At 37.3% G+C, this 12,816-nt stretch overlaps 1 protein-coding gene across 3 annotated transcripts in view; it reads right to left on the bottom strand.

The window, feature by feature from the left end:
• CD36 (CD36 molecule) overlaps positions 1–12,257 on the bottom strand; it is a 38,553-nt gene extending 26,296 nt beyond the window's left edge. The window contains exon 1 of one of the 3 annotated variants that reach the window (XM_052680903.1): positions 12,143–12,257. The gene's annotated coding sequence lies outside the window, so the exon portion shown is untranslated. Of the gene's footprint in view, positions 1–2,117; positions 2,276–11,135; positions 11,268–12,142 lie in introns of those variants that run through there. The other 2 variants (XM_052680904.1, XM_052680902.1) reach the window with 2 other exon arrangements.
• Positions 12,258–12,816: the final 559 nt, after the last annotated feature.

Raw genomic sequence — 12,816 nt, 5'->3', positions numbered from 1 at the left:
AGACTTCTTAACAACTGTCTAGGTATTGGTCTTTTGAGTGTATAACACCTTATATTTAATTCAGTCTCAGAAAAAAAAGAAAAAAAAAAGAAAAAAAAATAGTTTTTAATTATCCATTGGGAAACAACCTTTGCTGGCAGTATGAGTTTAAGTATCTTGAGATCTGGCCCCTATCTGAAGATGTCAGAAACAAAATCACAATGATACCAGTGCTGTGAAATGGTAACATATAAGCTCCTAGCGATATTTTGTCATATTTAATAATGCTTATGAAAACAGCTGCATAATTTATACTTGCTCAGGAATTAGTTACACCCACAGAATTTAAGTTTCTTATTTGCCTTGAACCTCCAAATAACAGTAAATCAGCTCTTTTCTACTTCAGACATTATTGCCATAGTCCTTCTTATTTTTACCTACATCTGTCAGCTTGTTGGGATCATTTCTAAATCACTTTTGAAGCAGGTATTAGTTGTAGAGTTAATTACACACTCATGGCCAAGCAGAGCAAAGAAAAGCAGAAGGATGTAATGAAAGAACAACTCAACTTGAATTCCCAGTTTACTCACAATTAAAGGGCTAAAAAACTTCCTGGATTTCCAAATAGTAAAGCAGTTGTAGGATGAGCCACGTTTTATTTTTGTAAATCCCATATGCAGTTATGATGCCCTTTTTAATGGGGGTAAGACAAAGGACACACACATCATGTACTGACACCATGTACATGGTCAGCAGGTTAATGCTGGTGTCCTCTTGTGTCCTGCATGTTGTAACAACAATAACATCATATCTGTCTATACCTGAGCCCAGACTGCTTCTTTCATCTGCTTTGGAAATCCATCTTGTGCCTGTTTTTTATATTCCCTAGCCTTTTTCTTTTTTTTTTTAAATGAGAAAGTTTGTAAATATTTATTTTAAAACTAAAAAAAGGAAATTATTTTTTCCATAAGTCTTTGAAAAGGGCTTTTAGATATTGTCAGACTATTTTTCTTTGCTTATATAATGAGGCTTTTCAGAATCAACAGAAATATATTACAAGCTGTTCCAGTGGATTTTTTACATTAGGTAGAATAGATATCCCTCATCATCACTATTAATTAATAGAAGCAATGACTGCTTATAGCTTCTACCTGTTCACCCTTCTCCCACCAAACACAATGTAACAATAGTCTAGACACAGCTCAATTTATGCTATTCCAATTATCCATTACACAACTGCAGTGAAGAGCACTCACAACTTATTTGCACAGAAGTAAATAACATATTTCTATCATAACTGAACATAAACATAAAATGTAAAGATTAAAGTAGTAATTTCCTCCAGTAGTGTTTCTTCCCAACTTCACTTATATTTGCACATATCAACTCAAAGTAAGCCCTTACACAAACTGAAGAATACTGTCTTCACTTCCTTAATGATTTCTCCAGATCCAATAGTTATTTTAAAACATTTTTTGTGTGTGTGTGGACTTCTTTGATTCTGTCATTGAATTTGATTTGCTGCCCCAGCTAACAGAAAGTAAACAGGGAAGTGTTCATAATGAAAACAAGAGATTTTGAAAATACTGGTGAGGATCTTAACCCACAAATATGGTTATTTTAAAACATAATTCCACTTTTTCTTTCGAGGTTAGAAAGTGATGTTAAAAATTTTGAAATATTTAATAGATACATTTTCAGATAAGAGATTATTTCTGCTTTTCATTTTCCTTTAAAGGCTGATGTACTTTTGAATTATAGTTTTGAATTTTTTATTGTGAATTGTAATAATTAAATTTTTACAACATTACAATAGCATATGTTACAAATACCACTTTTAAAACATGCATTTTCTAAATATCCACCTAATTTCAGGAGCTGTACTTTCAATAATATTAAATATCAAATGACAGAATAAAATTGGGAAAACCAGCAACACTGAACATATAATCCTACTATTAACATTATGAAGAGATCCACTAATGCACGTACAAACTTCTATTTCTCCTTGCAGTGTTGCAAAATCCTATCATTTTATTTTACATTACAAATAAGTACTTTCAAGATTTTTCCATCAAGTGAATTTAAAAGGATTTCTGAGGAAAACTCCCTGATTTTAAATGAATCATATGACTCACCTTGAATAAGGGCAACTGACTTTTCAGCTGAATGTACAGGCACTTAGCACACGACTTGCATCAAGTTACAAGAGGACAAGCAGCTGAGCTCCCCACCAAGCACAAACCCTCAGAGCTTCGAGGGGGTGCTTATATATTCCAAGAGATGTCAGTTCCCTGTTTATCTTTCTGCCAGAAGAAAAAATTAAACTGTATTGGTGCTTGGGGAGGGGACTGTCTATTTTTGCAGTCTGACTAAATGCCACTACCTACATCCCATGGTAATATACTTAGCAGCTGCAATCTTTGCCAAATTTTGATCCAAGTAAGTCAAAGGTCAAGGAGACAAAAGGGTAATTTCCCTATTGGTTCCTGGTCACTTCTCTCCTAATATCCATTTGCTTTGAAAGTACCCATATTAGCAAGTTATGACTAACTTGCTTAGCAGCTTCTTAAAGATGCTGAATATTTACAAATACCCTTTTCTACACAGCATGCCTTGCTGTATTAAGCCTTACTATTTGAAGTTATTGTGTCAGAGTACAGTACGAAACACTCTGCAGTTTAATCATCATGACAGTATATTTTCAAACAAAACAAAAATTAGGAAACAGCAGATTTTGGTTGTTTTACAATCCACAAATCTTTTACAATCTTACAAACTGGATTACAGCATTTCCTCACAAAGGGCTAATGCTCTTCCTCTTGAACTGCAAGTTCAAAAAACTTATTATCCCAAGCTCCTTTCCATTAATGTATCTAAAACTCAGTTAGGTTTACATTTACATCACCCAAAGAGTTATCCCAGCACAGTGTATACCAAAAATTATCAGTTGGGCAAACTTGGAAAAATGTATTTTTTATATACCTCTTTACCCCATGTGAATTAAACAAATGAATTGTTTTAAGAGGTCCTGGCAGCATCAAAAGGAAGTGATTTATAAATGGTTTTCTTGATTACAAGAGAGAAAATACTCCTAAAAATAGATTATTAGGTGCAAACTTTCAGGATATAGCACTGCATGTGAATTTGTGATTCACATACTCAGCATTTGTTACATGTTTTAACTTCCTGTTTACTGTTTCATTTTTGATATTGCCCTATTTTAAAGTTGAACTGGTGTGGAAGAAGCTCTCTTCCTTTAATCCACTTCTAAATCAGTCCAAAATGGATTAAGAAATCCGATTTTTTTCTCCTGGTGGGGAAAGCAATAGTGACAGTGATCCTAGTTCTTAGAAAGTAACATGAAGGTCAGTCTTTGTAGTAGACTCACTGACAGGAAATGTTGGTGACCTTGACTAACTCCAGTTTCACATCCTTGAAAAGTGCAGTAGAACTATTATTCACTTTTTCTAATTAAAGATTGAAGTTTAGCTGTGGAAAGAAGTTGTCCTTCATGCTATGATTCATGTGCACTATTTTTATGGGCAGAAATTGGAACATGGGAAGTTCCATACTAACACAAGGAAAAACTTCCTTACTGTCAGAGTGACAGCGCTGCAACAGGCTGCCCCGAGAGGTTGTGGAGTGTCCTTCCCTGGAGATAATTGGGATCCACCTGGATGCCTACCTATGCGACCTGCTGTAGGGAACCTGCTTTAGAAGGGGTTTGAACATGATGGTCTAGAGATCCCTTCCAAACCTTATAGTTCTGGGGGTAGTCTGGGGGGTATAGTTTCGGGATTGGTCTTGATGATCTCTAGAGGTCCCTTCCAATACCTACAATTCTGTGATTCTTTGATTATAAATATCATTATTTCCATTGGAAGTATATTCACAAAATACTGTCCTTAGGATGCTTATGTTAGGAATTCTTTCCCTCATTTTCTTCCCAAGCTACTCTGCCTTATTCTCTACTTATTCTTCTTTTCTAAAAGGAAGCAATTCCAATTACTCATATCTGCCTGTGGATATATTCTCTATCATGCCCATTCTTCCTCTGCAATACATGGAGACCAGTATGTATCAAAATGAATGTGAATGTGAATAGGCAAGAGAGGAGAATGTCTGCTGCTGCTTTTTGTGGTATTAAGTTTTTTTCATTTTATTTTGTTTTGTTTTGTTCTTGGAGTCTTCTCTTCTCCAGGCTAAGCAAGCCCAAATCCCTCAACCTTTCTTAACAGGAGAAGTGTTCCAGCCCTCTTATCTCCTCCATGGCCTCCTCTGAACCCACTCCAAATGATACGCATCTTTCTTGAGCTGGGTGCCAAAAGCCTGGATGCAATACACCAGATGGGGCCTCACAAGGGCAAAGCAGATGTAAACAATCACCTCCCTCTCCCTGCTGGCCACTGTCTTGCATCCCAAAATAGAATTGGACTTATGGGCTGCAAATGTACACTACTAACTCATGTCCAGGTTTTCCATCAGAACCCTCAAGTCCCTCTTTGCAGGGCTGCTGTCAAGGAATTCTTCTCCAACTCTGTACACATATCTGGGATTGCCTCAATCCACGTGCAGTATCTTACACTTGGCCTTGTTGAGCCTCACTAGGTTCTCACAGGCCTGCTTTTAGAGCCTATCCTGATTCTTTTAGATGGCATCCCTTCCTTTTGTTGTATCAACTGCATTACTCATTTTGATGTTTTCAGCAAACTTGCTGAGGGACACTCAATCTCATTATCTATGTCACTGATAAAGACGTTAAAGAGTACTAGTCCCAAGACAGCCTCCTGGAGGCACCACTTTTGACTGGTCTCCACCTGGACAAAGAGCCATTGAAGGAAAATCACTTTTGGCAAGCTGTGTTTGGTGGTGAAACCAGGCCTGTCAGATTCAACAACAGAAACCAGCTGAAGGGATTTGAAACAAAGGGAGTTGTTTACTTTCAAATGCCTGTTATTTTTCTGTTTCATAAAAGAATTTTTAAAAAAGAAAAAAAAAGTACTTAATGGTACTTCTGTTTCTGGCTTCAGATCAGACTTCAGAGATTATAGGGAAGAAAGCAGAAACAAAACAAGAACTGTAATGACAGAGAAAGCAAAAAATTACATACTTCATCAGAATTTACAGTGTGCTTTCACAAAGAGACTGTAGAGAAATGACACGCATATACTTGATGAAAACATAGAAAACCACAGGAAGCACCCTGTATGAACTCTACCCTCATTTCTTGATGTAACTATACCACTGATAAGAAAATTCTAATGAGATTAGCATAATTCCTGGCTTTTTTAGAAAACTCATAATAGGGACTTCTGAAAATCACTTTCTTTGGCATGCTTTCTAAACATAGAAGGAGCAAATGAGGAGAGATACAATCTTTCTGTATGGTGTGGGGTAACTAAATACTCAACAACTTATTCTGTTTGGGGGTTTTTTGGGAGGTTGGTGTTCTGTTTGTTTTTAAGTTAAGATCCTATCTATCAGAGGGGATGACATACTGTTATGGTTCACATAATTTGAATTCTGAGGTATGGCCACATAAATGTTCCCATGTTCCTGTGGAAATTCTCTGATGTACTGTAAGGCATGACTTTATATGGCATGATTCCACACTCACAGAAAAGCCACTTGCTGGGTTTTCTTCATTTCTCTGATGTTAACATTCAAAACATTAGAAAACTCCAAGATACACTTATCATTACTTTTGCACTCTCTGAACAGAAATAACAAGGAAAAGAGAAAGAAAAAGGAAGAAAGGAAGAAAGGAAGAAAGGAGGAAAGGAAGAAAGGAGGAAAGGAGGAAAGGAAGAAAGGAAGAAAGGAAGAAAAAGAAAGAAAGAAAGAAAGAAAGAAAGAAAGAAAGAAAGAAAGAAAGAAAGAAAGAAAGAAAGAAAGAAAGAAAGAAAGAAAGAAAGAAAGAAAGAAAGAAAGAAAGAAAGAAAGAAAGAAAGAAAGAAAGAAAGAAAGAAAGAAAGAAAGGAAGAAAGAAAGGAAGAAAGAAAGGAAGAAAGAAAGGAAGAAAGAAAGGAAGAAAGAAAGGAAGAAAGGAAGATTTTCAAATAAATATTTTTAAAATAAAGTGTCAGTCTGTACAGTAGAAGATGAAGTTAATCTTGTCAGCATTCAAAGCCTGTCTTTCTAAAATATTTTAGCTACTCTTCCTATTTTGAAGTAAAGGTGTGAGAAGTTATGTTTACCCCCTTTTATGGCAAGAAAAAGCAACAGTTTGTTTTGGGTAGTTCAAAATCCTGCTGCCACCACGCACTGGTCCTCTCAGGTTTACCGAAAGTTATTAAGTCCTACAAGAAGGGTTGTATCATACTTAGTCATGACAAATTCAAAGCATTCATAAGACCAAAAATAGGAGCAAGTGTCTTCTATTCACAAATAACCTCATTCCGATTCAGCGCACTTGTCTTCTGTTATGAACTCTGATTTACTAAGGAGGACAATGAGGAAACTGAATCATCTGCAGAAGAAAATGTGCAATATGCTACCAGCTAGATAAGAATTTTGCCCTTCTGCATGCATGAGAGATACTAGGAAATGTTCTTTTATATGGAGTAAAGTTTTGTATTCACAAAAGATAATGTGATTTCCTCTGGCAGTGAAAACCTGCTGTGTATCACCTAATCATATAATACAAAAGCAGTAAGCAAGCTTTCCACTTGGACAGCTTCAACAATTTGCTTTGCTCCTATTGTGTATGAGGATCCCCTAGTGCGAACGTTCACCTACATGAAGATACTGCCTGAAAAGAATACAAAACACCAATCAATTAAAAAAAAAAAAAACAAATAAACAAACAGAATTTTATTTTCCTAAATGATATTTTCACTGTCTTTGTCTCAGCTACTCTCACTGCGACTGGCATTTTGTGCTATCTTATTTTCCAAAAGCCATAGGAAAGAAGGTTACATGGCATAGAGTACTAACTTCACTTTAAAGAGGGAAATACTAAGATACTTCAGTTGTCTCAGTTCTGCTTTTAACATCTCCTCGCTTAAGGACCTAAATTTATTTTCATAGCAATTCTTTTCTTATCTAACGTTATCTACAAATATTGCTGCAAATAATATTAACCATGTGAAAATTAACTATATGAACTAAGGAAGAGAGAGGCATTGATTTCCTGTCCTCTCCTAAATGATTTGCACCAAAATGACTTGCTTAAGTTAGATATCTAAATTTTCAATAGTTAATATTAGAGCAACTCTGGTCAGGCTCCCCAGTGAGATTTTCAGCTCGTCCTTTCATCAGTGTGTCATATCAATAGTACCATGACAGTTATACAAGGTTTTGGTGAGTGCAAACAAGTTGCAAAGCAAATAGAAAATTTAATGGAAAAAGTTCAAAATATTTGCTATCTGACATCAAAGGACAAAGTTTGGACAAAGATTGCAGAGGTGTTGTAGCATTTTTTGCCCACCTTGCATCATAAAATTTACTGCACATGTGTTGGCCTTCAAGGCTTTCCAGTGCATCCCATAATGCATACTGCAGCCACTCATATCAAGCAGTCTTCAGCCTGCTTCAGCCTGCAAAAAGATCCTCCCAAGCACACCATACATGATCCCACCAGAATACCCCGGAAGACTCATTTTGAACTGCTGCTGTACTGCTTTTTCGTTACCCACTCGTGACTCTCAAAAGCAGTTTTCTCAGTTCTATGAAGTTTTTGTACCTAAGGTGCTATCCCTTGTGATTCTCAGTGTGCTCTGATGGTATGGAAAGCATCTTAAAATACTACTGACTCAAGCCAACTTGGCAGTAGTACAGTGGAAAGAGTGTGATACATTTGGTTCCTGCCAATTATGTGTTTCTCTATTAAACTGCAACTAGGTTATTTAAGGGCAAAATGGGCAATAGAAGACCCATTAGCCATTTCAATTCTTTTCTACCCAAAAATACTCATTCTGCATTCTTCTTTAGTCATGATAGCATGCATGAACTACTGCCTTTCTCAGTTCTCAAAGTTCCATTTAAAAGCTATTTTCAATTCATTTTAGCAGGTATGAAAGCATAACAGAGGCAGGGGTAGAGCAAGCTTCATCTTTTCCACTCCCATGTGTTTGTGTGAACTAGTCAGAATGTAGAAATGAACACAATACAGAATATGTAATATATCAACTTAAGTTTCTGTGTGAGTCTGAAGCAACGCAGGCCTATAAAAGCCTGTTAGCTAAAGGTCTGGGTCAGTCTGTTAATGCCAGAGACTTTTCTATTAGAAACTTAAGGAGGACACAGAGAGCAGGCTTTTATGGTAAGGGAGAAAAATTTTGAAACAGATATCTTTTGAAAGACAAGTGAAATTTAACAAATCTTGTCCTCACTTGGACATGTTCCACCTCTTGCAAAACTCTGCTCCTTGGCTTAGAAGTCACAGAATAATAGAGTAATTTTAAACGCCTTCACTGCTGCAATACCTGGTTGAGAAACAGCCATCATAATGAATCATCCCAACCAGACAGTGGAAGTGGCTCTGATGAATGACAAGGTAGTTGTTATATTAGCTTTTGCCTACCAGCTACACCAGAATTTTGTTTGTAGAATACTTACAAGTGAGTTTTCCAATAAATTAAGAACCACTTTTAACATTTTGGTGACTTCCCTGGTGATGGAGTCCTGGCAAGTAATAGAAAACTTATTCTTTTAGGTGACATCTTCCAGGCCTGGAGAGACATCCTTGGTCTGAGCAACATGCAGATCTACCCCAAGACTTCATTTCTACCATAAACACGAAGCATTAAAGCCAAATGATAAACCTACTTCCAGGAAAAATAAAAATATAAAGGAAAATTGGAAAAAAAAAAACCAAAAACCTGGGCTAATCCTCTAATCCTTCGATCCTTTTAATCATAAAATCAGAATGGCTTGGGTTGGAAGAGACTCCAAGTATCATCAAGTTCCAATATCCCTGCCACAGGCAGGGCCACCAATCTCCAAATCTGGTACTATACCAACTCCAGGGCCCCATTGGAGCATACACAACCTCTATAGGCAGCCTGTTCCAGCACCTCACCACTCCCTTAGTGAAAAACTTTCCCCAGATGTCTAATATAAATCTCCCTTCCTTCAGTTTAGAACCATTTCCCCTTGTCCTATCACTGCTGTCCTATCACTGGGTAAAAATGTTGGTTTCTCTCTTGTTTATAATCTTCTTTCAAATATTGGTCTCCCTGGAGCCTTCACTTCTCCAGACTGAACAAAACCCACTCCCTCAGCCTGTCTTGGTAGCAGAGGGTTCTCCAGGCCTCTGATCATATTTGTGGGCTCCTCTTGACCCTCTCTAACAGCTCCTCATCTTTACCAAGCTGGGGACCCCATACCTGGACACAGTACTCCAGATGGGGCCTCATGAGGGCAGAGCAAAGTGGGACAATCACTTCCCTGTCCCTGTTGGCCATCCTTCTTCTGACGGAGCCCAGAATACCACTGGCCTTCCAAGCTCCAAGAGCACACATGTTCAGTTTTTCATCCACCAGGAACTCCAGCTCCACAGGGCTACTCTCAAGGAGTTCTTTTCCCAGTCTGTATATGTATCTGTTATTATTCCAGCCCAAGTTCAAAGGGGTCAGAGGGGTCTTTATTTAAATAGTCCTATTTAAATTGTCCTGGGACAATTTACCATCTTCTCCTTGTGAGTCAGAATCAGTAGCTGAAGTAGAATCTGGAGACCCAGACCTCTGCCAGGAGACAGAAGCTTTCCTACTAGAAGAAAGGAAAACAGAAAACATTATCTACACAATTAATATGGGCCAAAGTCCTTCCTGATGCAGGTTTGTCTCTCGAGGGGATATCAGAGACAACAGCTACAGCAGCACAGAGCTAATGGAAACGCTCGAAAAAACCACATCTTCCCCGTCAGCTGACAGCAGCAGTACAGACCGTGTGGGTCTTGCCTAACAGTCGCATGACAGAGCAGTATTCAGACTGTTTCAAGAAAATGTGCTACAACCGTTTTTCACCTTCTGTAACCTTTCCTTATGGATCTGGTGAGCTAGGCCACAAAAAGATACCTTGGCAACAGCTGAAGGTCTAGAGAGATTAGGAAAACATGTGGAGAGTTACTGCACATTAGGAAAGAGTTAACAACTACGAAGAACAGCAAGTAGAAAACATACTAGTGGTGAAATTTGTGCTCTGGTAGGGAAAGAAACGGGCAGCTAATAGATACCTTGAACTTCTCAGATTATACACTATTCTGATGCTGAGACATGACACTATACTTTCAGATGAAAACATGTTACAGAAATACACATGTAACTATCAGTTACATACAAAGTAGATCCAAAATATAATAATTTAACTGGTTAAAAAAAAAAAAAAAAAAAAAAAAAAAAAACTGCATTTTTTACTATTTTCCTGTCTGTGCTCATTATGGGTCCATGAAGCATAACTTGAGGGCATGAAAAAAAAAAAAAAAAAAAAAAAACTCTGACACTGGACAACTGCAGACTACAATTTTTACATAAATAAGGTATTTTTAACAATTTGAAAAAATAATTGAGTTTCTATCATAGTGATTACATCTGCTTTGAAAGAGAATCAGATCACTAAAGCAGAACAGGTTATTAGTATATGCATGGTTACAGTACATTTTCTGAGTTATCTCAGAATGTTACATCAGAGTCTTTATTGGGCATGAATTATAACTGTAAATCTACTCAGACATACACATTTTTCTGTCCTTCACTATTATGTCAGGATTTTCACATTCATTTGTAACACATTTATTTTATAAGCAGCCATACCACATGATTCTTTCCTTTCATGTTTGTAATAAATATATACAATCATATGTAACACAGACACATAAAAAAGATAATGCCTCACAGACAAATGATTATATATACTTGTTATAGACAGTTTGAAACTGAGTATCTTCATTTTAATTAGACTTTACAATTAACAATACATTAATATGCAATTAAATCATTTTATTGGCAGTATATTTATTTATAAATTCTAGTAAATGGGCTCTTAGAATTATAAGCAGACAAGAAATAGAAGCTGAATGATCCCTTTGATTTCAGAACTTAAGACATGTAGTAGTATTTTCATAGCAGTTGTGTGCTAATACAATGTACAGTAATACAGTGTGCAGCTGTCTGCTGAGAAACTGCATTCAGTTCAGAAGCAGGGTTACATACCTGTATGGAGGGTGTCTGCTAAGTTAGCTCCTTACAGAAAAAATGAGTTTCTGCAGCAGTTCTACTGCAATTCTGCAGCTGCCCAGTGTCCAATGGGTGCAAAGACAACAGAGGCCACAAAGATAAACAGAAAGTTGCAGTAGACAAACTGTCTCAAGTGATGCCAAAGTTAATACTCTTTCACCCTCCTGCTTTGCAAGAAAGACCAGCTGTAAGAAATCCTTTCAGCGCTAACCCCTGCCTCAGCACTCCTTAACCTCTGCAATAACGCAGCACTTGCAGACAATGTGTCAGTTCCGTGTTGCCAATCCAGAACAAGTTTAATTGCTTCTTGTCTTTGCAACAACTCTTTGCAAACACAGTCTAAATCCTACTTAATCCCCACAAGACCCTGCAAGGCAGGTGAGGCATTTCACGCTGGAAATAACTCTTTAGATTCAGGTTTGTATTCTCAGTTAAATAAAGCACAGACAGATCAGAATGAGGGATCACATCTGTGGATACACATGTTCCAATTCATTGTTATTTTTAAAGAACTTCACAGGCTTTGGTTCTGATCTATGTCTAATAGAACATATAAGTCAAATGATAGTCACTGCTTTCTCCTGCTGCCTTTTTGGATTCATGCAAGATCCTTTTCTCACAGCAGTGATGAACTGTCCAGGGTTTAGTTTACTTTTGGATTTGAACAGCAGATTGAAGCACTTTCTAACAGACAGTTACAGCAAACAGCAACAGTGGCAGCCTGGCTGTCATGGCCTTTCATAGAGGGTTAACAAAACCCTGAAGTGAGACAGCGTGACAAGGGCTAGAATGCTACTTGTTGCATGCACACAGGAATCAACCAGTGTCATAAACCTCTTTGCCTTGCTTTCTGCAAAGCTCCATCTTTAAAGCCTGTCAGAAAATGAAGAAACAAGAAAAGGGAAAGGGAAAAAAATACTCCAGAAACTTCCATTTATGAATATTTTCTGACCTATTTGTTTATATAAATATTGCTTTTCTACCTTTGGTCTTCTTGGAGACCCGTCGCTTGCTTCCTGTATGGCTTTCGCAGCTGCAGCCTTCAGCTTGTTGCCAGACTTCCCTTCTGCCTCCCTTTCTACATGTGATACCTTTGACTCCTATTTCCTTCCCATAGAATCTCCACCCTCCTCCAGCTCCCTGTCTCCCTCTCTCTCACCTTTCAACCTATCATCTCAGTGGTCACTCCTCCATTAAGTATCTCCTCACATCTGTCTCCTCCTTCATCAAATTATATGCTATGTATTGTGTTGGTTTTTTTTCTCCCTCACTTCCAGAATTTGCAATCAATTCTATATTTGTCTCATGCTATTAGTATTTATGTCTCCTCAAATCTCTCATATTACTTCTTTCTTTCTTCTACCCATTTTCCCCCTTTTTGAAGTCCTAGTCCTAGACTTTCTTATCACTTAATCAAAAACTGACTGCAACTGGGAAACTGAAAGACATTTTTATCAGTGCTCTTAGGTACAAATATGATTTTTATATGAAAAGATTCATTATAAATAATTACTGTTTACTACCTTAATCCTGTAATTTGTTCTTGTTAGTATTCCTTCCAATAGTCTCAAAAGACAAAGCTCGTGGTGCTCCTGCCAACTACTTTTTCCCTGTCCAGCTGTCATGCTTTTTGAAGTGCTCCTACTCCCAAGAAAAT

This window comes from Tympanuchus pallidicinctus, unplaced genomic scaffold (assembly GCF_026119805.1).
Source record: "Tympanuchus pallidicinctus isolate F22 unplaced genomic scaffold, pur_lepc_1.0 scaffold19, whole genome shotgun sequence".
Classification (NCBI taxonomy): Eukaryota; Metazoa; Chordata; class Aves; order Galliformes; family Phasianidae; genus Tympanuchus; species Tympanuchus pallidicinctus.
Note: the sequence above shows the minus strand (reverse complement) of the source record. Positions and strands in the feature narration are given on the sequence as shown.